Source organism: Pungitius pungitius, chromosome 15 (assembly GCF_949316345.1).
Source record: "Pungitius pungitius chromosome 15, fPunPun2.1, whole genome shotgun sequence".
NCBI classification, from domain to species: Eukaryota; Metazoa; Chordata; class Actinopteri; order Perciformes; family Gasterosteidae; genus Pungitius; species Pungitius pungitius.
In genome coordinates this window covers 17,528,239-17,554,127 of record NC_084914.1, presented here as the reverse complement: position 1 = coordinate 17,554,127, position 25,889 = coordinate 17,528,239, and the positions used below count along the sequence as shown (strand labels likewise).

The window sequence follows — 25,889 nt, the reverse complement described above, 5'->3', positions numbered from 1 at the left end:
GTCACATTTACCGTATTTCTACATGAAGTGAAAAGCAGTAATGCATTTTGTGTAAAGAAGTTGAGACACCATATTCCAGGTAAGATGTGTTATCGAAGGACAAAAGAAACATTTAGTAATTGTTGCTACTTTTATTACATTTAAATCAGGATGGCCTTGCCGTCTCAGGCCCTGTGTTTAGGCCGCAGTCTCCTCTGAAGACATGGGTTCAAATCCCACTTCTCACAATGACTGATGTTTCCCACTTGGTCAGGCACATTCACTGTATTTCTACAAGAAATAAAAAGCAGAAACGCATTTAATCTAAAAAAGTTAAGACATTATATACAATGTTAAATTTGTGATATAAGGACCAAACAAATGTTTGAAATTGTTGCTTTTTTTGAGTGTTTTTCAGTCAGGATGGCCGAGCCGTCTAAGGCGCTGCGTTTAGGCCGCAGTCTCCTCTGGAGGCGTGGGTTCAAATCCCACTTCTGACAATGACAGATGTTGTTCACTGGCTCAGTCACATTTACCGTATTTCTACATGAAGTGAAAAGCAGCAATGCATTTTGTGTAAAGAAGTTGAGACACCATATTCCAGGTGAGATGTGTTATCTAAGGACAAAAGAAACATTTAGTAATTGTTGCTACTTTTATTACATTTTAATCAGGATGGCCTTGCCGTCTAGGGCCCTGTGTTTAGGCCGCAGTCTCCTCTGAAGACATGGGTTCAAATCCCACTTCTCACAATGACTGATGTTTCCCACTTGGTCAGGCACATTCACTGTATTTCTACATTAAATAAAAAGTAGCAAGGCATTTCATGTAAAAAGGTTGAGACACAATATTCCATGTTACATTTTTGATCGGGCAACCAGACAAATGTTTAAAATTGATGGCTTCTTTCAGAGTTTTTCAGTCAGGATGGCCGAGCGGTCTAAGGTGCTGCGTTTAGGCCGCAGTCTCCTCTGGAGGCGTGGGTTCAAATCCCACTTCTGACAATGACTGATGTTGTTCACTGGCTCAGTCACATTTACCGTATTTCTACATGAAGTGAAAAGCAGCAATGCATTTTGTGTAAAGAAGTTGAGACACCATATTCCAGGTGAGATGTGTTATCTAAGGACAAAAGAAACATTTAGTAATTGTTGCTACTTTTATTACATTTTAATCAGGATGGCTCACCGTCTAAGGCCCTGTGTTTAGGCCGCAGTCTCCTCTGAAGACATGGGTTCAAATCCCACTTCTCACAATGACTGATGTTTCCCACTTGGTCAGGCACATTCACTGTATTTCTACAATAAATAAAAAGTAGCAAGGCATTTCATGTAAAAAGGTTGAGACACAATATTCCATGTTACATTTTTGATCGGGCAACCAGACAAATGTTTAAAATTGATGGCTTCTTTCAGAGTTTTTCAGTCAGGATGGCCGAGCGGTCTAAGGCGCTGCGTTTAGGCCGCAGTCTCCTCTGGAGGCGTGGGTTCAAATCCCACTTCTGACAATGACTGATGTTGTTCACTGGCTCAGTCACATTTACCGTATTTCTACATGAAGTGAAAAGCAGCAATGCATTTTGTGTAAAGAAGTTGAGACACCATATTCCAGGTGAGATGTGTTATCTAAGGACAAATGAAACATTTAGTAATTGTTGCTACTTTTTTTACATTTTAATCAGGATGGCTTTGCCGTCTAAGGCGCTGCGTTTAGGCCGCAGTCTCCTCTGGAGGCGTGGGTTCAAATCCCACTTCTGACAATGACTGATGTTTCCCACCTGGTCAGACAAATTCACTGTATTTCTACATTAAATAAAAAGTAGCAAGGCATTTCATGTAAAAAGGTTGAGACACAATATTCCATGTTACATTTTTGATCGGGCAACAAATGTTTAAAATTGTTGGCTTCTTTTAGAGTTTTTCAGTCAGGATGGCCGAGCGGTCTAAGGCGCTGCGTTTAGGCCGCAGTCTCCTCTAGAGGCGTGGGTTCAAATCCTACTTTTGACAATGACAGATGTTGTTCACTGGCTCAGTCACATTTACCGTATTTCTACATGAAGTGAAAAGCAGCAATGCATTTTGTGTAAAGAAGTTGAGACACCATAATCCAGGTAAGATGTGTTATCTAAGGACAAAAGAAACATTTAGTAATTGTTGCTACTTTTATTACATTTTAATCAGGGTGGCCTTGCCGTTTAAGGCCCTGTGTTTAGGCCGCAGTCTCCTCTGAAGACATGGGTTCAAATCCCACTTCTCACAATGACTGATGTTTCCCACTTGGTCAGGCACATTCACTGTATTTCTACAAGAAATAAAAAGCAGAAACGCATTTAATCTAAAAAAGTTAAGACATTATATACAATGTTAAATTTTGTGATATAAGGACCAAACAAATGTTTGAAATTGTTGCTTTTTTTGAGTGTTTTTCAGTCAGGATGGCCGAGCGGTCTAAGGCGCTGCGTTTAGGCCGCAGTCTCCTCTGGAGGCGTGGGTTCAAATCCCACTTCTCACAATGACTGATGTTTCCCACTTGGTCAGGCACATTCACTGTATTTCTACAATAAATAAAAAGTAGCAAGGCATTTCATGTAAAAAGGTTGAGACATAATATTCCATGTTACATGTTTGATCGGGCAACCAGACAAATGTTTAAAATTGATGGCTTCTTTCAGAGTTTTTCAGTCAGGATGGCCGAGCGGTCTAAGGCGCTGCGTTTAGGCCGCAGTCTCCTCTGGAGGCGTGGGTTCAAATCCCACTTCTGACAATGACTGATGTTGTTCACTGGCTCAGTCACATTTACCGTATTTCTACATGAAGTGAAAAGCAGTAATGCATTTTGTGTAAAGAAGTTGAGACACCATATTCCAGGTGAGATGTGTTATCTAAGGACAAATGAAACATTTAGTAATTGTTGCTACTTTTATTACATTTTAATCAGGATGGCCTTGCCGTCTAAGGCCCTGTGTTTAGGCCGCAGTCTCCTCTGAAGACATGGGTTCAAATCCCACTTCTCACAATGACTGATGTTTCCCACTTGGTCAGGCACATTCACTGTATTTCTACAATAAATAAAAAGTAGCAAGGCATTTCATGTAAAAAGGTTGAGACACAATATTCCATGTTACATTTTTGATCGGGCAACAAATGTTTAAAATTGTTGGCTTCTTTTAGAGTTTTTGAACCAGACAAATGTTTAAAATTGTTGGCTTCTTTTAGAGTTTTTCAGTCAGGATGGCCGAGCGGTCTAAGGCGCTGCGTTTAGGCCGCAGTCTCCTCTGGAGGCGTGGGTTCAAATCCCACTTCTGACAATGACTGATGTTGTTCACTGGCTCAGTCACATTTACCGTATTTCTACATGAAGTGAAAAGCAGTAATGCATTTTGTGTAAAGAAGTTGAGACACCATATTCCAGGTAAGATGTGTTATCAAAGGACAAAAGAAACATTTAGTAATTGTTGCTACTTTTATTACATTTAAATCAGGATGGCCTTGCCGTCTCAGGCCCTGTGTTTAGGCCGCAGTCTCCTCTGAAGACATGGGTTCAAATCCCACTTCTCACAATGACTGATGTTTCCCACTTGGTCAGGCACATTCACTGTATTTCTACAAGAAATAAAAAGCAGAAACGCATTTAATCTAAAAAAGTTAAGACATTATATACAATGTTAAATTTGTGATATAAGGACCAAACAAATGTTTGAAATTGTTGCTTTTTTTGAGTGTTTTTCAGTCAGGATGGCCGAGCCGTCTAAGGCGCTGCGTTTAGGCCGCAGTCTCCTCTGGAGGCGTGGGTTCAAATCCCACTTCTGACAATGACAGATGTTGTTCACTGGCTCAGTCACATTTACCGTATTTCTACATGAAGTGAAAAGCAGCAATGCATTTTGTGTAAAGAAGTTGAGACACCATATTCCAGGTGAGATGTGTTATCTAAGGACAAAAGAAACATTTAGTAATTGTTGCTACTTTTATTACATTTTAATCAGGATGGCCTTGCCGTCTAGGGCCCTGTGTTTAGGCCGCAGTCTCCTCTGAAGACATGGGTTCAAATCCCACTTCTCACAATGACTGATGTTTCCCACTTGGTCAGGCACATTCACTGTATTTCTACATTAAATAAAAAGTAGCAAGGCATTTCATGTAAAAAGGTTGAGACACAATATTCCATGTTACATTTTTGATCGGGCAACCAGACAAATGTTTAAAATTGATGGCTTCTTTCAGAGTTTTTCAGTCAGGATGGCCGAGCGGTCTAAGGTGCTGCGTTTAGGCCGCAGTCTCCTCTGGAGGCGTGGGTTCAAATCCCACTTCTGACAATGACTGATGTTGTTCACTGGCTCAGTCACATTTACCGTATTTCTACATGAAGTGAAAAGCAGCAATGCATTTTGTGTAAAGAAGTTGAGACACCATATTCCAGGTGAGATGTGTTATCTAAGGACAAAAGAAACATTTAGTAATTGTTGCTACTTTTATTACATTTTAATCAGGATGGCTCACCGTCTAAGGCCCTGTGTTTAGGCCGCAGTCTCCTCTGAAGACATGGGTTCAAATCCCACTTCTCACAATGACTGATGTTTCCCACTTGGTCAGGCACATTCACTGTATTTCTACAATAAATAAAAAGTAGCAAGGCATTTCATGTAAAAAGGTTGAGACACAATATTCCATGTTACATTTTTGATCGGGCAACCAGACAAATGTTTAAAATTGATGGCTTCTTTCAGAGTTTTTCAGTCAGGATGGCCGAGCGGTCTAAGGCGCTGCGTTTAGGCCGCAGTCTCCTCTGGAGGCGTGGGTTCAAATCCCACTTCTCACAATGACTGATGTTTCCCACTTGGTCAGGCACATTCACTGTATTTCTACAATAAATAAAAAGTAGCAAGGCATTTCATGTAAAAAGGTTGAGACATAATATTCCATGTTACATGTTTGATCGGGCAACCAGACAAATGTTTAAAATTGATGGCTTCTTTCAGAGTTTTTCAGTCAGGATGGCCGAGCGGTCTAAGGCGCTGCGTTTAGGCCGCAGTCTCCTCTGGAGGCGTGGGTTCAAATCCCACTTCTGACAATGACTGATGTTGTTCACTGGCTCAGTCACATTTACCGTATTTCTACATGAAGTGAAAAGCAGTAATGCATTTTGTGTAAAGAAGTTGAGACACCATATTCCAGGTGAGATGTGTTATCTAAGGACAAATGAAACATTTAGTAATTGTTGCTACTTTTATTACATTTTAATCAGGATGGCCTTGCCGTCTAAGGCCCTGTGTTTAGGCCGCAGTCTCCTCTGAAGACATGGGTTCAAATCCCACTTCTCACAATGACTGATGTTTCCCACTTGGTCAGGCACATTCACTGTATTTCTACAATAAATAAAAAGTAGCAAGGCATTTCATGTAAAAAGGTTGAGACACAATATTCCATGTTACATTTTTGATCGGGCAACAAATGTTTAAAATTGTTGGCTTCTTTTAGAGTTTTTGAACCAGACAAATGTTTAAAATTGTTGGCTTCTTTTAGAGTTTTTCAGTCAGGATGGCCGAGCGGTCTAAGGCGCTGCGTTTAGGCCGCAGTCTCCTCTGGAGGCGTGGGTTCAAATCCCACTTCTGACAATGACTGATGTTGTTCACTGGCTCAGTCACATTTACCGTATTTCTACATGAAGTGAAAAGCAGTAATGCATTTTGTGTAAAGAAGTTGAGACACCATATTCCAGGTAAGATGTGTTATCAAAGGACAAAAGAAACATTTAGTAATTGTTGCTACTTTTATTACATTTAAATCAGGATGGCCTTGCCGTCTCAGGCCCTGTGTTTAGGCCGCAGTCTCCTCTGAAGACATGGGTTCAAATCCCACTTCTCACAATGACTGATGTTTCCCACTTGGTCAGGCACATTCACTGTATTTCTACAATAAATAAAAAGTAGCAAGGCATTTCATGTAAAAAGGTTGAGACACAATATTCCATGTTACATTTTTGATCGGGCAACAAATGTTTAAAATTGTTGGCTTCTTTTAGAGTTTTTGAACCAGACAAATGTTTAAAATTGTTGGCTTCTTTTAGAGTTTTTCAGTCAGGATGGCCGAGCGGTCTAAGGCGCTGCGTTTAGGCCGCAGTCTCCTCTGGAGGCGTGGGTTCAAATCCCACTTCTGACAATGACTGATGTTGTTCACTGGCTCAGTCACATTTACCGTATTTCTACATGAAGTGAAAAGCAGTAATGCATTTTGTGTAAAGAAGTTGAGACACCATATTCCAGGTAAGATGTGTTATCGAAGGACAAAAGAAACATTTAGTAATTGTTGCTACTTTTATTACATTTAAATCAGGATGGCCTTGCCGTCTCAGGCCCTGTGTTTAGGCCGCAGTCTCCTCTGAAGACATGGGTTCAAATCCCACTTCTCACAATGACTGATGTTTCCCACTTGGTCAGGCACATTCACTGTATTTCTACAAGAAATAAAAAGCAGAAACGCATTTAATCTAAAAAAGTTAAGACATTATATACAATGTTAAATTTGTGATATAAGGACCAAACAAATGTTTGAAATTGTTGCTTTTTTTGAGTGTTTTTCAGTCAGGATGGCCGAGCCGTCTAAGGCGCTGCGTTTAGGCCGCAGTCTCCTCTGGAGGCGTGGGTTCAAATCCCACTTCTGACAATGACAGATGTTGTTCACTGGCTCAGTCACATTTACCGTATTTCTACATGAAGTGAAAAGCAGCAATGCATTTTGTGTAAAGAAGTTGAGACACCATATTCCAGGTGAGATGTGTTATCTAAGGACAAAAGAAACATTTAGTAATTGTTGCTACTTTTATTACATTTTAATCAGGATGGCCTTGCCGTCTAGGGCCCTGTGTTTAGGCCGCAGTCTCCTCTGAAGACATGGGTTCAAATCCCACTTCTCACAATGACTGATGTTTCCCACTTGGTCAGGCACATTCACTGTATTTCTACATTAAATAAAAAGTAGCAAGGCATTTCATGTAAAAAGGTTGAGACACAATATTCCATGTTACATTTTTGATCGGGCAACCAGACAAATGTTTAAAATTGATGGCTTCTTTCAGAGTTTTTCAGTCAGGATGGCCGAGCGGTCTAAGGTGCTGCGTTTAGGCCGCAGTCTCCTCTGGAGGCGTGGGTTCAAATCCCACTTCTGACAATGACTGATGTTGTTCACTGGCTCAGTCACATTTACCGTATTTCTACATGAAGTGAAAAGCAGCAATGCATTTTGTGTAAAGAAGTTGAGACACCATATTCCAGGTGAGATGTGTTATCTAAGGACAAAAGAAACATTTAGTAATTGTTGCTACTTTTATTACATTTTAATCAGGATGGCTCACCGTCTAAGGCCCTGTGTTTAGGCCGCAGTCTCCTCTGAAGACATGGGTTCAAATCCCACTTCTCACAATGACTGATGTTTCCCACTTGGTCAGGCACATTCACTGTATTTCTACAATAAATAAAAAGTAGCAAGGCATTTCATGTAAAAAGGTTGAGACACAATATTCCATGTTACATTTTTGATCGGGCAACCAGACAAATGTTTAAAATTGATGGCTTCTTTCAGAGTTTTTCAGTCAGGATGGCCGAGCGGTCTAAGGCGCTGCGTTTAGGCCGCAGTCTCCTCTGGAGGCGTGGGTTCAAATCCCACTTCTGACAATGACTGATGTTGTTCACTGGCTCAGTCACATTTACCGTATTTCTACATGAAGTGAAAAGCAGCAATGCATTTTGTGTAAAGAAGTTGAGACACCATATTCCAGGTGAGATGTGTTATCTAAGGACAAAAGAAACATTTAGTAATTGTTGCTACTTTTATTACATTTTAATCAGGATGGCCTTGCCGTCTAGGGCCCTGTGTTTAGGCCGCAGTCTCCTCTGAAGACATGGGTTCAAATCCCACTTCTCACAATGACTGATGTTTCCCACTTGGTCAGGCACATTCACTGTATTTCTACATTAAATAAAAAGTAGCAAGGCATTTCATGTAAAAAGGTTGAGACACAATATTCCATGTTACATTTTTGATCGGGCAACCAGACAAATGTTTAAAATTGATGGCTTCTTTCAGAGTTTTTCAGTCAGGATGGCCGAGCGGTCTAAGGTGCTGCGTTTAGGCCGCAGTCTCCTCTGGAGGCGTGGGTTCAAATCCCACTTCTGACAATGACTGATGTTGTTCACTGGCTCAGTCACATTTACCGTATTTCTACATGAAGTGAAAAGCAGCAATGCATTTTGTGTAAAGAAGTTGAGACACCATATTCCAGGTGAGATGTGTTATCTAAGGACAAAAGAAACATTTAGTAATTGTTGCTACTTTTATTACATTTTAATCAGGATGGCTCACCGTCTAAGGCCCTGTGTTTAGGCCGCAGTCTCCTCTGAAGACATGGGTTCAAATCCCACTTCTCACAATGACTGATGTTTCCCACTTGGTCAGGCACATTCACTGTATTTCTACAATAAATAAAAAGTAGCAAGGCATTTCATGTAAAAAGGTTGAGACACAATATTCCATGTTACATTTTTGATCGGGCAACCAGACAAATGTTTAAAATTGATGGCTTCTTTCAGAGTTTTTCAGTCAGGATGGCCGAGCGGTCTAAGGCGCTGCGTTTAGGCCGCAGTCTCCTCTGGAGGCGTGGGTTCAAATCCCACTTCTCACAATGACTGATGTTTCCCACTTGGTCAGGCACATTCACTGTATTTCTACAATAAATAAAAAGTAGCAAGGCATTTCATGTAAAAAGGTTGAGACATAATATTCCATGTTACATGTTTGATCGGGCAACCAGACAAATGTTTAAAATTGATGGCTTCTTTCAGAGTTTTTCAGTCAGGATGGCCGAGCGGTCTAAGGCGCTGCGTTTAGGCCGCAGTCTCCTCTGGAGGCGTGGGTTCAAATCCCACTTCTGACAATGACTGATGTTGTTCACTGGCTCAGTCACATTTACCGTATTTCTACATGAAGTGAAAAGCAGTAATGCATTTTGTGTAAAGAAGTTGAGACACCATATTCCAGGTGAGATGTGTTATCTAAGGACAAATGAAACATTTAGTAATTGTTGCTACTTTTATTACATTTTAATCAGGATGGCCTTGCCGTCTAAGGCCCTGTGTTTAGGCCGCAGTCTCCTCTGAAGACATGGGTTCAAATCCCACTTCTCACAATGACTGATGTTTCCCACTTGGTCAGGCACATTCACTGTATTTCTACAATAAATAAAAAGTAGCAAGGCATTTCATGTAAAAAGGTTGAGACACAATATTCCATGTTACATTTTTGATCGGGCAACAAATGTTTAAAATTGTTGGCTTCTTTTAGAGATTTTGAACCAGACAAATGTTTAAAATTGTTGGCTTCTTTTAGAGTTTTTCAGTCAGGATGGCCGAGCGGTCTAAGGCGCTGCGTTTAGGCCGCAGTCTCCTCTGGAGGCGTGGGTTCAAATCCCACTTCTGACAATGACTGATGTTGTTCACTGGCTCAGTCACATTTACCGTATTTCTACATGAAGTGAAAAGCAGTAATGCATTTTGTGTAAAGAAGTTGAGACACCATATTCCAGGTAAGATGTGTTATCAAAGGACAAAAGAAACATTTAGTAATTGTTGCTACTTTTATTACATTTAAATCAGGATGGCCTTGCCGTCTCAGGCCCTGTGTTTAGGCCGCAGTCTCCTCTGAAGACATGGGTTCAAATCCCACTTCTCACAATGACTGATGTTTCCCACTTGGTCAGGCACATTCACTGTATTTCTACAATAAATAAAAAGTAGCAAGGCATTTCATGTAAAAAGGTTGAGACACAATATTCCATGTTACATTTTTGATCGGGCAACAAATGTTTAAAATTGTTGGCTTCTTTTAGAGTTTTTGAACCAGACAAATGTTTAAAATTGTTGGCTTCTTTTAGAGTTTTTCAGTCAGGATGGCCGAGCGGTCTAAGGCGCTGCGTTTAGGCCGCAGTCTCCTCTGGAGGCGTGGGTTCAAATCCCACTTCTGACAATGACTGATGTTGTTCACTGGCTCAGTCACATTTACCGTATTTCTACATGAAGTGAAAAGCAGTAATGCATTTTGTGTAAAGAAGTTGAGACACCATATTCCAGGTAAGATGTGTTATCAAAGGACAAAAGAAACATTTAGTAATTGTTGCTACTTTTATTACATTTAAATCAGGATGGCCTTGCCGTCTCAGGCCCTGTGTTTAGGCCGCAGTCTCCTCTGAAGACATGGGTTCAAATCCCACTTCTCACAATGACTGATGTTTCCCACTTGGTCAGGCACATTCACTGTATTTCTACAAGAAATAAAAAGCAGAAACGCATTTAATCTAAAAAAGTTAAGACATTATATACAATGTTAAATTTGTGATATAAGGACCAAACAAATGTTTGAAATTGTTGCTTTTTTTGAGTGTTTTTCAGTCAGGATGGCCGAGCCGTCTAAGGCGCTGCGTTTAGGCCGCAGTCTCCTCTGGAGGCGTGGGTTCAAATCCCACTTCTGACAATGACAGATGTTGTTCACTGGCTCAGTCACATTTACCGTATTTCTACATGAAGTGAAAAGCAGCAATGCATTTTGTGTAAAGAAGTTGAGACACCATATTCCAGGTGAGATGTGTTATCTAAGGACAAAAGAAACATTTAGTAATTGTTGCTACTTTTATTACATTTTAATCAGGATGGCCTTGCCGTCTAGGGCCCTGTGTTTAGGCCGCAGTCTCCTCTGAAGACATGGGTTCAAATCTCACTTCTCACAATGACTGATGTTTCCCACTTGGTCAGGCACATTCACTGTATTTCTACATTAAATAAAAAGTAGCAAGGCATTTCATGTAAAAAGGTTGAGACACAATATTCCATGTTACATTTTTGATCGGGCAACCAGACAAATGTTTAAAATTGATGGCTTCTTTCAGAGTTTTTCAGTCAGGATGGCCGAGCGGTCTAAGGTGCTGCGTTTAGGCCGCAGTCTCCTCTGGAGGCGTGGGTTCAAATCCCACTTCTGACAATGACTGATGTTGTTCACTGGCTCAGTCACATTTACCGTATTTCTACATGAAGTGAAAAGCAGCAATGCATTTTGTGTAAAGAAGTTGAGACACCATATTCCAGGTGAGATGTGTTATCTAAGGACAAAAGAAACATTTAGTAATTGTTGCTACTTTTATTACATTTTAATCAGGATGGCTCACCGTCTAAGGCCCTGTGTTTAGGCCGCAGTCTCCTCTGAAGACATGGGTTCAAATCCCACTTCTCACAATGACTGATGTTTCCCACTTGGTCAGGCACATTCACTGTATTTCTACAATAAATAAAAAGTAGCAAGGCATTTCATGTAAAAAGGTTGAGACACAATATTCCATGTTACATTTTTGATCGGGCAACCAGACAAATGTTTAAAATTGATGGCTTCTTTCAGAGTTTTTCAGTCAGGATGGCCGAGCGGTCTAAGGCGCTGCGTTTAGGCCGCAGTCTCCTCTGGAGGCGTGGGTTCAAATCCCACTTCTCACAATGACTGATGTTTCCCACTTGGTCAGGCACATTCACTGTATTTCTACAATAAATAAAAAGTAGCAAGGCATTTCATGTAAAAAGGTTGAGACATAATATTCCATGTTACATGTTTGATCGGGCAACCAGACAAATGTTTAAAATTGATGGCTTCTTTCAGAGTTTTTCAGTCAGGATGGCCGAGCGGTCTAAGGCGCTGCGTTTAGGCCGCAGTCTCCTCTGGAGGCGTGGGTTCAAATCCCACTTCTGACAATGACTGATGTTGTTCACTGGCTCAGTCACATTTACCGTATTTCTACAATAAATAAAAAGTAGCAAGGCATTTCATGTAAAAAGGTTGAGACACAATATTCCATGTTACATTTTTGATCGGGCAACAAATGTTTAAAATTGTTGGCTTCTTTTAGAGTTTTTGAACCAGACAAATGTTTAAAATTGTTGGCTTCTTTTAGAGTTTTTCAGTCAGGATGGCCGAGCGGTCTAAGGCGCTGCGTTTAGGCCGCAGTCTCCTCTGGAGGCGTGGGTTCAAATCCCACTTCTGACAATGACTGATGTTGTTCACTGGCTCAGTCACATTTACCGTATTTCTACATGAAGTGAAAAGCAGTAATGCATTTTGTGTAAAGAAGTTGAGACACCATATTCCAGGTAAGATGTGTTATCAAAGGACAAAAGAAACATTTAGTAATTGTTGCTACTTTTATTACATTTAAATCAGGATGGCCTTGCCGTCTCAGGCCCTGTGTTTAGGCCGCAGTCTCCTCTGAAGACATGGGTTCAAATCCCACTTCTCACAATGACTGATGTTTCCCACTTGGTCAGGCACATTCACTGTATTTCTACAATAAATAAAAAGTAGCAAGGCATTTCATGTAAAAAGGTTGAGACACAATATTCCATGTTACATTTTTGATCGGGCAACAAATGTTTAAAATTGTTGGCTTCTTTTAGAGTTTTTGAACCAGACAAATGTTTAAAATTGTTGGCTTCTTTTAGAGTTTTTCAGTCAGGATGGCCGAGCGGTCTAAGGCGCTGCGTTTAGGCCGCAGTCTCCTCTGGAGGCGTGGGTTCAAATCCCACTTCTGACAATGACTGATGTTGTTCACTGGCTCAGTCACATTTACCGTATTTCTACATGAAGTGAAAAGCAGTAATGCATTTTGTGTAAAGAAGTTGAGACACCATATTCCAGGTAAGATGTGTTATCGAAGGACAAAAGAAACATTTAGTAATTGTTGCTACTTTTATTACATTTAAATCAGGATGGCCTTGCCGTCTCAGGCCCTGTGTTTAGGCCGCAGTCTCCTCTGAAGACATGGGTTCAAATCCCACTTCTCACAATGACTGATGTTTCCCACTTGGTCAGGCACATTCACTGTATTTCTACAAGAAATAAAAAGCAGAAACGCATTTAATCTAAAAAAGTTAAGACATTATATACAATGTTAAATTTGTGATATAAGGACCAAACAAATGTTTGAAATTGTTGCTTTTTTTGAGTGTTTTTCAGTCAGGATGGCCGAGCCGTCTAAGGCGCTGCGTTTAGGCCGCAGTCTCCTCTGGAGGCGTGGGTTCAAATCCCACTTCTGACAATGACAGATGTTGTTCACTGGCTCAGTCACATTTACCGTATTTCTACATGAAGTGAAAAGCAGCAATGCATTTTGTGTAAAGAAGTTGAGACACCATATTCCAGGTGAGATGTGTTATCTAAGGACAAAAGAAACATTTAGTAATTGTTGCTACTTTTATTACATTTTAATCAGGATGGCCTTGCCGTCTAGGGCCCTGTGTTTAGGCCGCAGTCTCCTCTGAAGACATGGGTTCAAATCCCACTTCTCACAATGACTGATGTTTCCCACTTGGTCAGGCACATTCACTGTATTTCTACATTAAATAAAAAGTAGCAAGGCATTTCATGTAAAAAGGTTGAGACACAATATTCCATGTTACATTTTTGATCGGGCAACCAGACAAATGTTTAAAATTGATGGCTTCTTTCAGAGTTTTTCAGTCAGGATGGCCGAGCGGTCTAAGGTGCTGCGTTTAGGCCGCAGTCTCCTCTGGAGGCGTGGGTTCAAATCCCACTTCTGACAATGACTGATGTTGTTCACTGGCTCAGTCACATTTACCGTATTTCTACATGAAGTGAAAAGCAGCAATGCATTTTGTGTAAAGAAGTTGAGACACCATATTCCAGGTGAGATGTGTTATCTAAGGACAAAAGAAACATTTAGTAATTGTTGCTACTTTTATTACATTTTAATCAGGATGGCTCACCGTCTAAGGCCCTGTGTTTAGGCCGCAGTCTCCTCTGAAGACATGGGTTCAAATCCCACTTCTCACAATGACTGATGTTTCCCACTTGGTCAGGCACATTCACTGTATTTCTACAATAAATAAAAAGTAGCAAGGCATTTCATGTAAAAAGGTTGAGACACAATATTCCATGTTACATTTTTGATCGGGCAACCAGACAAATGTTTAAAATTGATGGCTTCTTTCAGAGTTTTTCAGTCAGGATGGCCGAGCGGTCTAAGGCGCTGCGTTTAGGCCGCAGTCTCCTCTGGAGGCGTGGGTTCAAATCCCACTTCTGACAATGACTGATGTTGTTCACTGGCTCAGTCACATTTACCGTATTTCTACATGAAGTGAAAAGCAGCAATGCATTTTGTGTAAAGAAGTTGAGACACCATATTCCAGGTGAGATGTGTTATCTAAGGACAAAAGAAACATTTAGTAATTGTTGCTACTTTTATTACATTTTAATCAGGATGGCCTTGCCGTCTAGGGCCCTGTGTTTAGGCCGCAGTCTCCTCTGAAGACATGGGTTCAAATCCCACTTCTCACAATGACTGATGTTTCCCACTTGGTCAGGCACATTCACTGTATTTCTACATTAAATAAAAAGTAGCAAGGCATTTCATGTAAAAAGGTTGAGACACAATATTCCATGTTACATTTTTGATCGGGCAACCAGACAAATGTTTAAAATTGATGGCTTCTTTCAGAGTTTTTCAGTCAGGATGGCCGAGCGGTCTAAGGTGCTGCGTTTAGGCCGCAGTCTCCTCTGGAGGCGTGGGTTCAAATCCCACTTCTGACAATGACTGATGTTGTTCACTGGCTCAGTCACATTTACCGTATTTCTACATGAAGTGAAAAGCAGCAATGCATTTTGTGTAAAGAAGTTGAGACACCATATTCCAGGTGAGATGTGTTATCTAAGGACAAAAGAAACATTTAGTAATTGTTGCTACTTTTATTACATTTTAATCAGGATGGCTCACCGTCTAAGGCCCTGTGTTTAGGCCGCAGTCTCCTCTGAAGACATGGGTTCAAATCCCACTTCTCACAATGACTGATGTTTCCCACTTGGTCAGGCACATTCACTGTATTTCTACAATAAATAAAAAGTAGCAAGGCATTTCATGTAAAAAGGTTGAGACACAATATTCCATGTTACATTTTTGATCGGGCAACCAGACAAATGTTTAAAATTGATGGCTTCTTTCAGAGTTTTTCAGTCAGGATGGCCGAGCGGTCTAAGGCGCTGCGTTTAGGCCGCAGTCTCCTCTGGAGGCGTGGGTTCAAATCCCACTTCTCACAATGACTGATGTTTCCCACTTGGTCAGGCACATTCACTGTATTTCTACAATAAATAAAAAGTAGCAAGGCATTTCATGTAAAAAGGTTGAGACATAATATTCCATGTTACATGTTTGATCGGGCAACCAGACAAATGTTTAAAATTGATGGCTTCTTTCAGAGTTTTTCAGTCAGGATGGCCGAGCGGTCTAAGGCGCTGCGTTTAGGCCGCAGTCTCCTCTGGAGGCGTGGGTTCAAATCCCACTTCTGACAATGACTGATGTTGTTCACTGGCTCAGTCACATTTACCGTATTTCTACATGAAGTGAAAAGCAGTAATGCATTTTGTGTAAAGAAGTTGAGACACCATATTCCAGGTGAGATGTGTTATCTAAGGACAAATGAAACATTTAGTAATTGTTGCTACTTTTATTACATTTTAATCAGGATGGCCTTGCCGTCTAAGGCCCTGTGTTTAGGCCGCAGTCTCCTCTGAAGACATGGGTTCAAATCCCACTTCTCACAATGACTGATGTTTCCCACTTGGTCAGGCACATTCACTGTATTTCTACAATAAATAAAAAGTAGCAAGGCATTTCATGTAAAAAGGTTGAGACACAATATTCCATGTTACATTTTTGATCGGGCAACAAATGTTTAAAATTGTTGGCTTCTTTTAGAGATTTTGAACCAGACAAATGTTTAAAATTGTTGGCTTCTTTTAGAGTTTTTCAGTCAGGATGGCCGAGCGGTCTAAGGCGCTGCGTTTAGGCCGCAGTCTCCTCTGGAGGCGTGGGTTCAAATCCCACTTCTGACAATGACTGATGTTGTTCACTGGCTCAGTCACATTTACCGTATTTCTACATGAAGTGAAAAGCAGTAATGCATTTTGTGTAAAGAAGTTGAGACACCATATTCCAGGTAAGATGTGTTATCAAAGGACAAAAGAAACATTTAGTAATTGTTGCTACTTTTATTACATTTAAATCAGGATGGCCTTGCCGTCTCAGGCCCTGTGTTTAGGCCGCAGTCTCCTCTGAAGACATGGGTTCAAATCCCACTTCTCACAATGACTGATGTTTCCCACTTGGTCAGGCACATTCACTGTATTTCTACAATAAATAAAAAGTAGCAAGGCATTTCATGTAAAAAGGTTGAGACACAATATTCCATGTTACATTTTTGATCGGGCAACAAATGTTTAAAATTGTTGGCTTCTTTTAGAGTTTTTGAACCAGACAAATGTTTAAAATTGTTGGCTTCTTTTAGAGTTTTTCAGTCAGGATGGCCGAGCGGTCTAAGGCGCTGCGTTTAGGCCGCAGTCTCCTCTGGAGGCGTGGGTTCAAATCCCACTTCTGACAATGACTGATGTTGTTCACTGGCTCAGTCACATTTACCGTATTTCTACATGAAGTGAAAAGCAGTAATGCATTTTGTGTAAAGAAGTTGAGACACCATATTCCAGGTAAGATGTGTTATCGAAGGACAAAAGAAACATTTAGTAATTGTTGCTACTTTTATTACATTTAAATCAGGATGGCCTTGCCGTCTCAGGCCCTGTGTTTAGGCCGCAGTCTCCTCTGAAGACATGGGTTCAAATCCCACTTCTCACAATGACTGATGTTTCCCACTTGGTCAGGCACATTCACTGTATTTCTACAAGAAATAAAAAGCAGAAACGCATTTAATCTAAAAAAGTTAAGACATTATATACAATGTTAAATTTGTGATATAAGGACCAAACAAATGTTTGAAATTGTTGCTTTTTTTGAGTGTTTTTCAGTCAGGATGGCCGAGCCGTCTAAGGCGCTGCGTTTAGGCCGCAGTCTCCTCTGGAGGCGTGGGTTCAAATCCCACTTCTGACAATGACAGATGTTGTTCACTGGCTCAGTCACATTTACCGTATTTCTACATGAAGTGAAAAGCAGCAATGCATTTTGTGTAAAGAAGTTGAGACACCATATTCCAGGTGAGATGTGTTATCTAAGGACAAAAGAAACATTTAGTAATTGTTGCTACTTTTATTACATTTTAATCAGGATGGCCTTGCCGTCTAGGGCCCTGTGTTTAGGCCGCAGTCTCCTCTGAAGACATGGGTTCAAATCCCACTTCTCACAATGACTGATGTTTCCCACTTGGTCAGGCACATTCACTGTATTTCTACATTAAATAAAAAGTAGCAAGGCATTTCATGTAAAAAGGTTGAGACACAATATTCCATGTTACATTTTTGATCGGGCAACCAGACAAATGTTTAAAATTGATGGCTTCTTTCAGAGTTTTTCAGTCAGGATGGCCGAGCGGTCTAAGGTGCTGCGTTTAGGCCGCAGTCTCCTCTGGAGGCGTGGGTTCAAATCCCACTTCTGACAATGACTGATGTTGTTCACTGGCTCAGTCACATTTACCGTATTTCTACATGAAGTGAAAAGCAGCAATGCATTTTGTGTAAAGAAGTTGAGACACCATATTCCAGGTGAGATGTGTTATCTAAGGACAAAAGAAACATTTAGTAATTGTTGCTACTTTTATTACATTTTAATCAGGATGGCTCACCGTCTAAGGCCCTGTGTTTAGGCCGCAGTCTCCTCTGAAGACATGGGTTCAAATCCCACTTCTCACAATGACTGATGTTTCCCACTTGGTCAGGCACATTCACTGTATTTCTACAATAAATAAAAAGTAGCAAGGCATTTCATGTAAAAAGGTTGAGACACAATATTCCATGTTACATTTTTGATCGGGCAACCAGACAAATGTTTAAAATTGATGGCTTCTTTCAGAGTTTTTCAGTCAGGATGGCCGAGCGGTCTAAGGCGCTGCGTTTAGGCCGCAGTCTCCTCTGGAGGCGTGGGTTCAAATCCCACTTCTGACAATGACTGATGTTGTTCACTGGCTCAGTCACATTTACCGTATTTCTACATGAAGTGAAAAGCAGCAATGCATTTTGTGTAAAGAAGTTGAGACACCATATTCCAGGTGAGATGTGTTATCTAAGGACAAATGAAACATTTAGTAATTGTTGCTACTTTTTTTACATTTTAATCAGGATGGCTTTGCCGTCTAAGGCGCTGCGTTTAGGCCGCAGTCTCCTCTGGAGGCGTGGGTTCAAATCCCACTTCTGACAATGACTGATGTTTCCCACCTGGTCAGACAAATTCACTGTATTTCTACATTAAATAAAAAGTAGCAAGGCATTTCATGTAAAAAGGTTGAGACACAATATTCCATGTTACATTTTTGATCGGGCAACAAATGTTTAAAATTGTTGGCTTCTTTTAGAGTTTTTCAGTCAGGATGGCCGAGCGGTCTAAGGCGCTGCGTTTAGGCCGCAGTCTCCTCTAGAGGCGTGGGTTCAAATCCTACTTTTGACAATGACAGATGTTGTTCACTGGCTCAGTCACATTTACCGTATTTCTACATGAAGTGAAAAGCAGCAATGCATTTTGTGTAAAGAAGTTGAGACACCATAATCCAGGTAAGATGTGTTATCTAAGGACAAAAGAAACATTTAGTAATTGTTGCTACTTTTATTACATTTTAATCAGGGTGGCCTTGCCGTTTAAGGCCCTGTGTTTAGGCCGCAGTCTCCTCTGAAGACATGGGTTCAAATCCCACTTCTCACAATGACTGATGTTTCCCACTTGGTCAGGCACATTCACTGTATTTCTACAAGAAATAAAAAGCAGAAACGCATTTAATCTAAAAAAGTTAAGACATTATATACAATGTTAAATTTTGTGATATAAGGACCAAACAAATGTTTGAAATTGTTGCTTTTTTTGAGTGTTTTTCAGTCAGGATGGCCGAGCGGTCTAAGGCGCTGCGTTTAGGCCGCAGTCTCCTCTGGAGGCGTGGGTTCAAATCCCACTTCTCACAATGACTGATGTTTCCCACTTGGTCAGGCACATTCACTGTATTTCTACAATAAATAAAAAGTAGCAAGGCATTTCATGTAAAAAGGTTGAGACATAATATTCCATGTTACATGTTTGATCGGGCAACCAGACAAATGTTTAAAATTGATGGCTTCTTTCAGAGTTTTTCAGTCAGGATGGCCGAGCGGTCTAAGGCGCTGCGTTTAGGCCGCAGTCTCCTCTGGAGGCGTGGGTTCAAATCCCACTTCTGACAATGACTGATGTTGTTCACTGGCTCAGTCACATTTACCGTATTTCTACATGAAGTGAAAAGCAGTAATGCATTTTGTGTAAAGAAGTTGAGACACCATATTCCAGGTGAGATGTGTTATCTAAGGACAAATGAAACATTTAGTAATTGTTGCTACTTTTATTACATTTTAATCAGGATGGCCTTGCCGTCTAAGGCCCTGTGTTTAGGCCGCAGTCTCCTCTGAAGACATGGGTTCAAATCCCACTTCTCACAATGACTGATGTTTCCCACTTGGTCAGGCACATTCACTGTATTTCTACAATAAATAAAAAGTAGCAAGGCATTTCATGTAAAAAGGTTGAGACACAATATTCCATGTTACATTTTTGATCGGGCAACAAATGTTTAAAATTGTTGGCTTCTTTTAGAGTTTTTGAACCAGACAAATGTTTAAAATTGTTGGCTTCTTTTAGAGTTTTTCAGTCAGGATGGCCGAGCGGTCTAAGGCGCTGCGTTTAGGCCGCAGTCTCCTCTGGAGGCGTGGGTTCAAATCCCACTTCTGACAATGACTGATGTTGTTCACTGGCTCAGTCACATTTACCGTATTTCTACATGAAGTGAAAAGCAGTAATGCATTTTGTGTAAAGAAGTTGAGACACCATATTCCAGGTAAGATGTGTTATCAAAGGACAAAAGAAACATTTAGTAATTGTTGCTACTTTTATTACATTTAAATCAGGATGGCCTTGCCGTCTCAGGCCCTGTGTTTAGGCCGCAGTCTCCTCTGAAGACATGGGTTCAAATCCCACTTCTCACAATGACTGATGTTTCCCACTTGGTCAGGCACATTCACTGTATTTCTACAAGAAATAAAAAGCAGAAACGCATTTAATCTAAAAAAGTTAAGACATTATATACAATGTTAAATTTGTGATATAAGGACCAAACAAATGTTTGAAATTGTTGCTTTTTTTGAGTGTTTTTCAGTCAGGATGGCCGAGCCGTCTAAGGCGCTGCGTTTAGGCCGCAGTCTCCTCTGGAGGCGTGGGTTCAAATCCCACTTCTGACAATGACAGATGTTGTTCACTGGCTCAGTCACATTTACCGTATTTCTACATGAAGTGAAAAGCAGCAATGCATTTTGTGTAAAGAAGTTGAGACACCATATTCCAGGTGAGATGTGTTATCTAAGGACAAAAGAAACATTTAGTAATTGTTGCTACTTTTATTACATTTTAATCAGGATGGCCTTGCCGTCTAGGGCCCTGTGTTTAGGCCGCAGTCTCCTCTGAAGACATGGGTTCAAATCCCACTTCTCACAATGACTGATGTTTCCCACTTGGTCAGGCACATTCACTGTATTTCTACATTAAATAAAAAGTAGCAAGGCATTTCATGTAAAAAGGTTGAGACACAATATTCCATGTTACATTTTTGATCGGGCAACCAGACAAATGTTTAAAATTGATGGCTTCTTTCAGAGTTTTTCAGTCAGGATGGCCGAGCGGTCTAAGGTGCTGCGTTTAGGCCGCAGTCTCCTCTGGAGGCGTGGGTTCAAATCCCACTTCTGACAATGACTGATGTTGTTCACTGGCTCAGTCACATTTACCGTATTTCTACATGAAGTGAAAAGCAGCAATGCATTTTGTGTAAAGAAGTTGAGACACCATATTCCAGGTGAGATGTGTTATCTAAGGACAAAAGAAACATTTAGTAATTGTTGCTACTTTTATTACATTTTAATCAGGATGGCTCACCGTCTAAGGCCCTGTGTTTAGGCCGCAGTCTCCTCTGAAGACATGGGTTCAAATCCCACTTCTCACAATGACTGATGTTTCCCACTTGGTCAGGCACATTCACTGTATTTCTACAATAAATAAAAAGTAGCAAGGCATTTCATGTAAAAAGGTTGAGACACAATATTCCATGTTACATTTTTGATCGGGCAACCAGACAAATGTTTAAAATTGATGGCTTCTTTCAGAGTTTTTCAGTCAGGATGGCCGAGCGGTCTAAGGCGCTGCGTTTAGGCCGCAGTCTCCTCTGGAGGCGTGGGTTCAAATCCCACTTCTCACAATGACTGATGTTTCCCACTTGGTCAGGCACATTCACTGTATTTCTACAATAAATAAAAAGTAGCAAGGCATTTCATGTAAAAAGGTTGAGACATAATATTCCATGTTACATGTTTGATCGGGCAACCAGACAAATGTTTAAAATTGATGGCTTCTTTCAGAGTTTTTCAGTCAGGATGGCCGAGCGGTCTAAGGCGCTGCGTTTAGGCCGCAGTCTCCTCTGGAGGCGTGGGTTCAAATCCCACTTCTGACAATGACTGATGTTGTTCACTGGCTCAGTCACATTTACCGTATTTCTACATGAAGTGAAAAGCAGTAATGCATTTTGTGTAAAGAAGTTGAGACACCATATTCCAGGTGAGATGTGTTATCTAAGGACAAATGAAACATTTAGTAATTGTTGCTACTTTTATTACATTTTAATCAGGATGGCCTTGCCGTCTAAGGCCCTGTGTTTAGGCCGCAGTCTCCTCTGAAGACATGGGTTCAAATCCCACTTCTCACAATGACTGATGTTTCCCACTTGGTCAGGCACATTCACTGTATTTCTACAATAAATAAAAAGTAGCAAGGCATTTCATGTAAAAAGGTTGAGACACAATATTCCATGTTACATTTTTGATCGGGCAACAAATGTTTAAAATTGTTGGCTTCTTTTAGAGTTTTTGAACCAGACAAATGTTTAAAATTGTTGGCTTCTTTTAGAGTTTTTCAGTCAGGATGGCCGAGCGGTCTAAGGCGCTGCGTTTAGGCCGCAGTCTCCTCTGGAGGCGTGGGTTCAAATCCCACTTCTGACAATGACTGATGTTGTTCACTGGCTCAGTCACATTTACCGTATTTCTACATGAAGTGAAAAGCAGTAATGCATTTTGTGTAAAGAAGTTGAGACACCATATTCCAGGTAAGATGTGTTATCAAAGGACAAAAGAAACATTTAGTAATTGTTGCTACTTTTATTACATTTAAATCAGGATGGCCTTGCCGTCTCAGGCCCTGTGTTTAGGCCGCAGTCTCCTCTGAAGACATGGGTTCAAATCCCACTTCTCACAATGACTGATGTTTCCCACTTGGTCAGGCACATTCACTGTATTTCTACAAGAAATAAAAAGCAGAAACGCATTTAATCTAAAAAAGTTAAGACATTATATACAATGTTAAATTTGTGATATAAGGACCAAACAAATGTTTGAAATTGTTGCTTTTTTTGAGTGTTTTTCAGTCAGGATGGCCGAGCCGTCTAAGGCGCTGCGTTTAGGCCGCAGTCTCCTCTGGAGGCGTGGGTTCAAATCCCACTTCTCACAATGACTGATGTTTCCCACTTGGTCAGGCACATTCACTGTATTTCTACAATAAATAAAAAGTAGCAAGGCATTTCATGTAAAAAGGTTGAGACACAATATTCCATGTTACATTTTTGATCGGGCAACCAGACAAATGTTTAAAATTGATGGCTTCTTTCAGAGTTTTTCAGTCAGGATGGCCGAGCGGTCTAAGGCGCTGCGTTTAGGCCGCAGTCTCCTCTGGAGGCGTGGGTTCAAATCCCACTTCTGACAATGACTGATGTTGTTCACTGGCTCAGTCACATTTACCGTATTTCTACATGAAGTGAAAAGCAGCAATGCATTTTGTGTAAAGAAGTTGAGACACCATATTCCAGGTGAGATGTGTTATCTAAGGACAAATGAAACATTTAGTAATTGTTGCTACTTTTTTTACATTTTAATCAGGATGGCTTTGCCGTCTAAGGCGCTGCGTTTAGGCCGCAGTCTCCTCTGGAGGCGTGGGTTCAAATCCCACTTCTGACAATGACTGATGTTTCCCACCTGGTCAGACAAATTCACTGTATTTCTACATTAAATAAAAAGTAGCAAGGCATTTCATGTAAAAAGGTTGAGACACAATATTCCATGTTACATTTTTGATCGGGCAACAAATGTTTAAAATTGTTGGCTTCTTTTAGAGTTTTTCAGTCAGGATGGCCGAGCGGTCTAAGGCGCTGCGTTTAGGCCGCAGTCTCCTCTAGAGGCGTGGGTTCAAATCCTACTTTTGACAATGACAGATGTTGTTCACTGGCTCAGTCACATTTACCGTATTTCTACATGAAGTGAAAAGCAGCAATGCATTTTGTGTAAAGAAGTTGAGACACCATAATCCAGGTAAGATGTGTTATCTAAGGACAAAAGAAACATTTAGTAATTGTTGCTACTTTTATTACATTTTAATCAGGGTGGCCTTGCCGTTTAAGGCCCTGTGTTTAGGCCGCAGTCTCCTCTGAAGACATGGGTTCAAATCCCACTTCTCACAATGACTGATGTTTCCCACTTGGTCAGGCACATTCACTGTATTTCTACAAGAAATAAAAAGCAGAAACGCATTTAATCTAAAAAAGTTAAGACATTATATACAATGTTAAATTTTGTGATATAAGGACCAAACAAATGTTTGAAATTGTTGCTTTTTTTGAGTGTTTTTCAGTCAGGATGGCCGAGCGGTCTAAGGCGCTGCGTTTAGGCCGCAGTCTCCTCTGGAGGCGTGGGTTCAAATCCCACTTCTCACAATGACTGATGTTTCCCACTTGGTCAGGCACATTCACTGTATTTCTACAATAAATAAAAAGTAGCAAGGCATTTCATGTAAAAAGGTTGAGACATAATATTCCATGTTACATGTTTGATCGGGCAACCAGACAAATGTTTAAAATTGATGGCTTCTTTCAGAGTTTTTCAGTCAGGATGGCCGAGCGGTCTAAGGCGCTGCGTTTAGGCCGCAGTCTCCTCTGGAGGCGTGGGTTCAAATCCCACTTCTGACAATGACTGATGTTGTTCACTGGCTCAGTCACATTTACCGTATTTCTACATGAAGTGAAAAGCAGTAATGCATTTTGTGTAAAGAAGTTGAGACACCATATTCCAGGTGAGATGTGTTATCTAAGGACAAATGAAACATTTAGTAATTGTTGCTACTTTTATTACATTTTAATCAGGATGGCCTTGCCGTCTAAGGCCCTGTGTTTAGGCCGCAGTCTCCTCTGAAGACATGGGTTCAAATCCCACTTCTCACAATGACTGATGTTTCCCACTTGGTCAGGCACATTCACTGTATTTCTACAATAAATAAAAAGTAGCAAGGCATTTCATGTAAAAAGGTTGAGACACAATATTCCATGTTACATTTTTGATCGGGCAACAAATGTTTAAAATTGTTGGCTTCTTTTAGAGTTTTTGAACCAGACAAATGTTTAAAATTGTTGGCTTCTTTTAGAGTTTTTCAGTCAGGATGGCCGAGCGGTCTAAGGCGCTGCGTTTAGGCCGCAGTCTCCTCTGGAGGCGTGGGTTCAAATCCCACTTCTGACAATGACTGATGTTGTTCACTGGCTCAGTCACATTTACCGTATTTCTACATGAAGTGAAAAGCAGTAATGCATTTTGTGTAAAGAAGTTGAGACACCATATTCCAGGTAAGATGTGTTATCAAAGGACAAAAGAAACATTTAGTAATTGTTGCTACTTTTATTACATTTAAATCAGGATGGCCTTGCCGTCTCAGGCCCTGTGTTTAGGCCGCAGTCTCCTCTGAAGACATGGGTTCAAATCCCACTTCTCACAATGACTGATGTTTCCCACTTGGTCAGGCACATTCACTGTATTTCTACAAGAAATAAAAAGCAGAAACGCATTTAATCTAAAAAAGTTAAGACATTATATACAATGTTAAATTTGTGATATAAGGACCAAACAAATGTTTGAAATTGTTGCTTTTTTTGAGTGTTTTTCAGTCAGGATGGCCGAGCCGTCTAAGGCGCTGCGTTTAGGCCGCAGTCTCCTCTGGAGGCGTGGGTTCAAATCCCACTTCTGACAATGACAGATGTTGTTCACTGGCTCAGTCACATTTACCGTATTTCTACATGAAGTGAAAAGCAGCAATGCATTTTGTGTAAAGAAGTTGAGACACCATATTCCAGGTGAGATGTGTTATCTAAGGACAAAAGAAACATTTAGTAATTGTTGCTACTTTTATTACATTTTAATCAGGATGGCCTTGCCGTCTAGGGCCCTGTGTTTAGGCCGCAGTCTCCTCTGAAGACATGGGTTCAAATCCCACTTCTCACAATGACTGATGTTTCCCACTTGGTCAGGCACATTCACTGTATTTCTACATTAAATAAAAAGTAGCAAGGCATTTCATGTAAAAAGGTTGAGACACAATATTCCATGTTACATTTTTGATCGGGCAACCAGACAAATGTTTAAAATTGATGGCTTCTTTCAGAGTTTTTCAGTCAGGATGGCCGAGCGGTCTAAGGTGCTGCGTTTAGGCCGCAGTCTCCTCTGGAGGCGTGGGTTCAAATCCCACTTCTGACAATGACTGATGTTGTTCACTGGCTCAGTCACATTTACCGTATTTCTACATGAAGTGAAAAGCAGCAATGCATTTTGTGTAAAGAAGTTGAGACACCATATTCCAGGTGAGATGTGTTATCTAAGGACAAAAGAAACATTTAGTAATTGTTGCTACTTTTATTACATTTTAATCAGGATGGCTCACCGTCTAAGGCCCTGTGTTTAGGCCGCAGTCTCCTCTGAAGACATGGGTTCAAATCCCACTTCTCACAATGA

The 25,889-nt window shown here is 40.7% G+C and overlaps 51 non-coding genes across 51 annotated transcripts; all 51 read left to right on the top strand.

Annotated features, from left to right (window-relative positions):
- The first annotated feature begins 396 nt into the window (after positions 1-396).
- Positions 397-479, top strand: trnal-uag (transfer RNA leucine (anticodon UAG)). Its single transcript has one exon. It is a non-coding gene; the product is annotated as a tRNA-Leu (tRNA).
- Positions 480-900: 421 nt separating this feature from the next.
- On the top strand, positions 901-983 carry trnal-uag (transfer RNA leucine (anticodon UAG)). Its single transcript has one exon. It is a non-coding gene; the product is annotated as a tRNA-Leu (tRNA).
- Positions 984-1,403: 420 nt separating this feature from the next.
- trnal-uag (transfer RNA leucine (anticodon UAG)) lies at positions 1,404-1,486 on the top strand. The gene has a single exon. It is a non-coding gene; the product is annotated as a tRNA-Leu (tRNA).
- Positions 1,487-2,407: 921 nt separating this feature from the next.
- Positions 2,408-2,490, top strand: trnal-uag (transfer RNA leucine (anticodon UAG)). Its single transcript has one exon. It is a non-coding gene; the product is annotated as a tRNA-Leu (tRNA).
- A 169-nt stretch (positions 2,491-2,659) lies between these two features.
- On the top strand, positions 2,660-2,742 carry trnal-uag (transfer RNA leucine (anticodon UAG)). Its single transcript has one exon. It is a non-coding gene; the product is annotated as a tRNA-Leu (tRNA).
- Positions 2,743-3,203: 461 nt separating this feature from the next.
- On the top strand, positions 3,204-3,286 carry trnal-uag (transfer RNA leucine (anticodon UAG)). The gene has a single exon. It is a non-coding gene; the product is annotated as a tRNA-Leu (tRNA).
- A 421-nt stretch (positions 3,287-3,707) lies between these two features.
- Positions 3,708-3,790, top strand: trnal-uag (transfer RNA leucine (anticodon UAG)). Its single transcript has one exon. It is a non-coding gene; the product is annotated as a tRNA-Leu (tRNA).
- A 421-nt stretch (positions 3,791-4,211) lies between these two features.
- On the top strand, positions 4,212-4,294 carry trnal-uag (transfer RNA leucine (anticodon UAG)). Its single transcript has one exon. It is a non-coding gene; the product is annotated as a tRNA-Leu (tRNA).
- A 420-nt stretch (positions 4,295-4,714) lies between these two features.
- On the top strand, positions 4,715-4,797 carry trnal-uag (transfer RNA leucine (anticodon UAG)). The gene has a single exon. It is a non-coding gene; the product is annotated as a tRNA-Leu (tRNA).
- Positions 4,798-4,966: 169 nt separating this feature from the next.
- trnal-uag (transfer RNA leucine (anticodon UAG)) lies at positions 4,967-5,049 on the top strand. Its single transcript has one exon. It is a non-coding gene; the product is annotated as a tRNA-Leu (tRNA).
- A 461-nt stretch (positions 5,050-5,510) lies between these two features.
- On the top strand, positions 5,511-5,593 carry trnal-uag (transfer RNA leucine (anticodon UAG)). The gene has a single exon. It is a non-coding gene; the product is annotated as a tRNA-Leu (tRNA).
- A 461-nt stretch (positions 5,594-6,054) lies between these two features.
- trnal-uag (transfer RNA leucine (anticodon UAG)) lies at positions 6,055-6,137 on the top strand. Its single transcript has one exon. It is a non-coding gene; the product is annotated as a tRNA-Leu (tRNA).
- Positions 6,138-6,558: 421 nt separating this feature from the next.
- On the top strand, positions 6,559-6,641 carry trnal-uag (transfer RNA leucine (anticodon UAG)). The gene has a single exon. It is a non-coding gene; the product is annotated as a tRNA-Leu (tRNA).
- Positions 6,642-7,062: 421 nt separating this feature from the next.
- On the top strand, positions 7,063-7,145 carry trnal-uag (transfer RNA leucine (anticodon UAG)). The gene has a single exon. It is a non-coding gene; the product is annotated as a tRNA-Leu (tRNA).
- A 420-nt stretch (positions 7,146-7,565) lies between these two features.
- Positions 7,566-7,648, top strand: trnal-uag (transfer RNA leucine (anticodon UAG)). Its single transcript has one exon. It is a non-coding gene; the product is annotated as a tRNA-Leu (tRNA).
- Positions 7,649-8,069: 421 nt separating this feature from the next.
- Positions 8,070-8,152, top strand: trnal-uag (transfer RNA leucine (anticodon UAG)). The gene has a single exon. It is a non-coding gene; the product is annotated as a tRNA-Leu (tRNA).
- Positions 8,153-8,572: 420 nt separating this feature from the next.
- trnal-uag (transfer RNA leucine (anticodon UAG)) lies at positions 8,573-8,655 on the top strand. Its single transcript has one exon. It is a non-coding gene; the product is annotated as a tRNA-Leu (tRNA).
- Positions 8,656-8,824: 169 nt separating this feature from the next.
- On the top strand, positions 8,825-8,907 carry trnal-uag (transfer RNA leucine (anticodon UAG)). Its single transcript has one exon. It is a non-coding gene; the product is annotated as a tRNA-Leu (tRNA).
- Positions 8,908-9,368: 461 nt separating this feature from the next.
- trnal-uag (transfer RNA leucine (anticodon UAG)) lies at positions 9,369-9,451 on the top strand. Its single transcript has one exon. It is a non-coding gene; the product is annotated as a tRNA-Leu (tRNA).
- Positions 9,452-9,912: 461 nt separating this feature from the next.
- trnal-uag (transfer RNA leucine (anticodon UAG)) lies at positions 9,913-9,995 on the top strand. The gene has a single exon. It is a non-coding gene; the product is annotated as a tRNA-Leu (tRNA).
- Positions 9,996-10,416: 421 nt separating this feature from the next.
- Positions 10,417-10,499, top strand: trnal-uag (transfer RNA leucine (anticodon UAG)). Its single transcript has one exon. It is a non-coding gene; the product is annotated as a tRNA-Leu (tRNA).
- A 421-nt stretch (positions 10,500-10,920) lies between these two features.
- On the top strand, positions 10,921-11,003 carry trnal-uag (transfer RNA leucine (anticodon UAG)). Its single transcript has one exon. It is a non-coding gene; the product is annotated as a tRNA-Leu (tRNA).
- A 420-nt stretch (positions 11,004-11,423) lies between these two features.
- trnal-uag (transfer RNA leucine (anticodon UAG)) lies at positions 11,424-11,506 on the top strand. The gene has a single exon. It is a non-coding gene; the product is annotated as a tRNA-Leu (tRNA).
- Positions 11,507-11,675: 169 nt separating this feature from the next.
- Positions 11,676-11,758, top strand: trnal-uag (transfer RNA leucine (anticodon UAG)). The gene has a single exon. It is a non-coding gene; the product is annotated as a tRNA-Leu (tRNA).
- A 209-nt stretch (positions 11,759-11,967) lies between these two features.
- Positions 11,968-12,050, top strand: trnal-uag (transfer RNA leucine (anticodon UAG)). The gene has a single exon. It is a non-coding gene; the product is annotated as a tRNA-Leu (tRNA).
- A 461-nt stretch (positions 12,051-12,511) lies between these two features.
- Positions 12,512-12,594, top strand: trnal-uag (transfer RNA leucine (anticodon UAG)). Its single transcript has one exon. It is a non-coding gene; the product is annotated as a tRNA-Leu (tRNA).
- A 421-nt stretch (positions 12,595-13,015) lies between these two features.
- Positions 13,016-13,098, top strand: trnal-uag (transfer RNA leucine (anticodon UAG)). The gene has a single exon. It is a non-coding gene; the product is annotated as a tRNA-Leu (tRNA).
- A 421-nt stretch (positions 13,099-13,519) lies between these two features.
- On the top strand, positions 13,520-13,602 carry trnal-uag (transfer RNA leucine (anticodon UAG)). Its single transcript has one exon. It is a non-coding gene; the product is annotated as a tRNA-Leu (tRNA).
- Positions 13,603-14,022: 420 nt separating this feature from the next.
- On the top strand, positions 14,023-14,105 carry trnal-uag (transfer RNA leucine (anticodon UAG)). Its single transcript has one exon. It is a non-coding gene; the product is annotated as a tRNA-Leu (tRNA).
- Positions 14,106-14,526: 421 nt separating this feature from the next.
- On the top strand, positions 14,527-14,609 carry trnal-uag (transfer RNA leucine (anticodon UAG)). The gene has a single exon. It is a non-coding gene; the product is annotated as a tRNA-Leu (tRNA).
- Positions 14,610-15,029: 420 nt separating this feature from the next.
- On the top strand, positions 15,030-15,112 carry trnal-uag (transfer RNA leucine (anticodon UAG)). The gene has a single exon. It is a non-coding gene; the product is annotated as a tRNA-Leu (tRNA).
- A 169-nt stretch (positions 15,113-15,281) lies between these two features.
- Positions 15,282-15,364, top strand: trnal-uag (transfer RNA leucine (anticodon UAG)). Its single transcript has one exon. It is a non-coding gene; the product is annotated as a tRNA-Leu (tRNA).
- Positions 15,365-15,825: 461 nt separating this feature from the next.
- Positions 15,826-15,908, top strand: trnal-uag (transfer RNA leucine (anticodon UAG)). The gene has a single exon. It is a non-coding gene; the product is annotated as a tRNA-Leu (tRNA).
- A 461-nt stretch (positions 15,909-16,369) lies between these two features.
- trnal-uag (transfer RNA leucine (anticodon UAG)) lies at positions 16,370-16,452 on the top strand. Its single transcript has one exon. It is a non-coding gene; the product is annotated as a tRNA-Leu (tRNA).
- Positions 16,453-16,873: 421 nt separating this feature from the next.
- trnal-uag (transfer RNA leucine (anticodon UAG)) lies at positions 16,874-16,956 on the top strand. Its single transcript has one exon. It is a non-coding gene; the product is annotated as a tRNA-Leu (tRNA).
- A 421-nt stretch (positions 16,957-17,377) lies between these two features.
- trnal-uag (transfer RNA leucine (anticodon UAG)) lies at positions 17,378-17,460 on the top strand. Its single transcript has one exon. It is a non-coding gene; the product is annotated as a tRNA-Leu (tRNA).
- Positions 17,461-17,880: 420 nt separating this feature from the next.
- trnal-uag (transfer RNA leucine (anticodon UAG)) lies at positions 17,881-17,963 on the top strand. The gene has a single exon. It is a non-coding gene; the product is annotated as a tRNA-Leu (tRNA).
- Positions 17,964-18,884: 921 nt separating this feature from the next.
- Positions 18,885-18,967, top strand: trnal-uag (transfer RNA leucine (anticodon UAG)). Its single transcript has one exon. It is a non-coding gene; the product is annotated as a tRNA-Leu (tRNA).
- Positions 18,968-19,136: 169 nt separating this feature from the next.
- Positions 19,137-19,219, top strand: trnal-uag (transfer RNA leucine (anticodon UAG)). Its single transcript has one exon. It is a non-coding gene; the product is annotated as a tRNA-Leu (tRNA).
- A 461-nt stretch (positions 19,220-19,680) lies between these two features.
- trnal-uag (transfer RNA leucine (anticodon UAG)) lies at positions 19,681-19,763 on the top strand. Its single transcript has one exon. It is a non-coding gene; the product is annotated as a tRNA-Leu (tRNA).
- A 421-nt stretch (positions 19,764-20,184) lies between these two features.
- Positions 20,185-20,267, top strand: trnal-uag (transfer RNA leucine (anticodon UAG)). The gene has a single exon. It is a non-coding gene; the product is annotated as a tRNA-Leu (tRNA).
- Positions 20,268-20,688: 421 nt separating this feature from the next.
- trnal-uag (transfer RNA leucine (anticodon UAG)) lies at positions 20,689-20,771 on the top strand. The gene has a single exon. It is a non-coding gene; the product is annotated as a tRNA-Leu (tRNA).
- Positions 20,772-21,191: 420 nt separating this feature from the next.
- Positions 21,192-21,274, top strand: trnal-uag (transfer RNA leucine (anticodon UAG)). Its single transcript has one exon. It is a non-coding gene; the product is annotated as a tRNA-Leu (tRNA).
- A 169-nt stretch (positions 21,275-21,443) lies between these two features.
- On the top strand, positions 21,444-21,526 carry trnal-uag (transfer RNA leucine (anticodon UAG)). The gene has a single exon. It is a non-coding gene; the product is annotated as a tRNA-Leu (tRNA).
- A 461-nt stretch (positions 21,527-21,987) lies between these two features.
- trnal-uag (transfer RNA leucine (anticodon UAG)) lies at positions 21,988-22,070 on the top strand. Its single transcript has one exon. It is a non-coding gene; the product is annotated as a tRNA-Leu (tRNA).
- Positions 22,071-22,743: 673 nt separating this feature from the next.
- trnal-uag (transfer RNA leucine (anticodon UAG)) lies at positions 22,744-22,826 on the top strand. The gene has a single exon. It is a non-coding gene; the product is annotated as a tRNA-Leu (tRNA).
- A 921-nt stretch (positions 22,827-23,747) lies between these two features.
- Positions 23,748-23,830, top strand: trnal-uag (transfer RNA leucine (anticodon UAG)). The gene has a single exon. It is a non-coding gene; the product is annotated as a tRNA-Leu (tRNA).
- A 169-nt stretch (positions 23,831-23,999) lies between these two features.
- trnal-uag (transfer RNA leucine (anticodon UAG)) lies at positions 24,000-24,082 on the top strand. Its single transcript has one exon. It is a non-coding gene; the product is annotated as a tRNA-Leu (tRNA).
- Positions 24,083-24,543: 461 nt separating this feature from the next.
- On the top strand, positions 24,544-24,626 carry trnal-uag (transfer RNA leucine (anticodon UAG)). Its single transcript has one exon. It is a non-coding gene; the product is annotated as a tRNA-Leu (tRNA).
- Positions 24,627-25,047: 421 nt separating this feature from the next.
- Positions 25,048-25,130, top strand: trnal-uag (transfer RNA leucine (anticodon UAG)). The gene has a single exon. It is a non-coding gene; the product is annotated as a tRNA-Leu (tRNA).
- A 421-nt stretch (positions 25,131-25,551) lies between these two features.
- trnal-uag (transfer RNA leucine (anticodon UAG)) lies at positions 25,552-25,634 on the top strand. Its single transcript has one exon. It is a non-coding gene; the product is annotated as a tRNA-Leu (tRNA).
- The last annotated feature ends 255 nt before the right edge of the window (positions 25,635-25,889 follow it).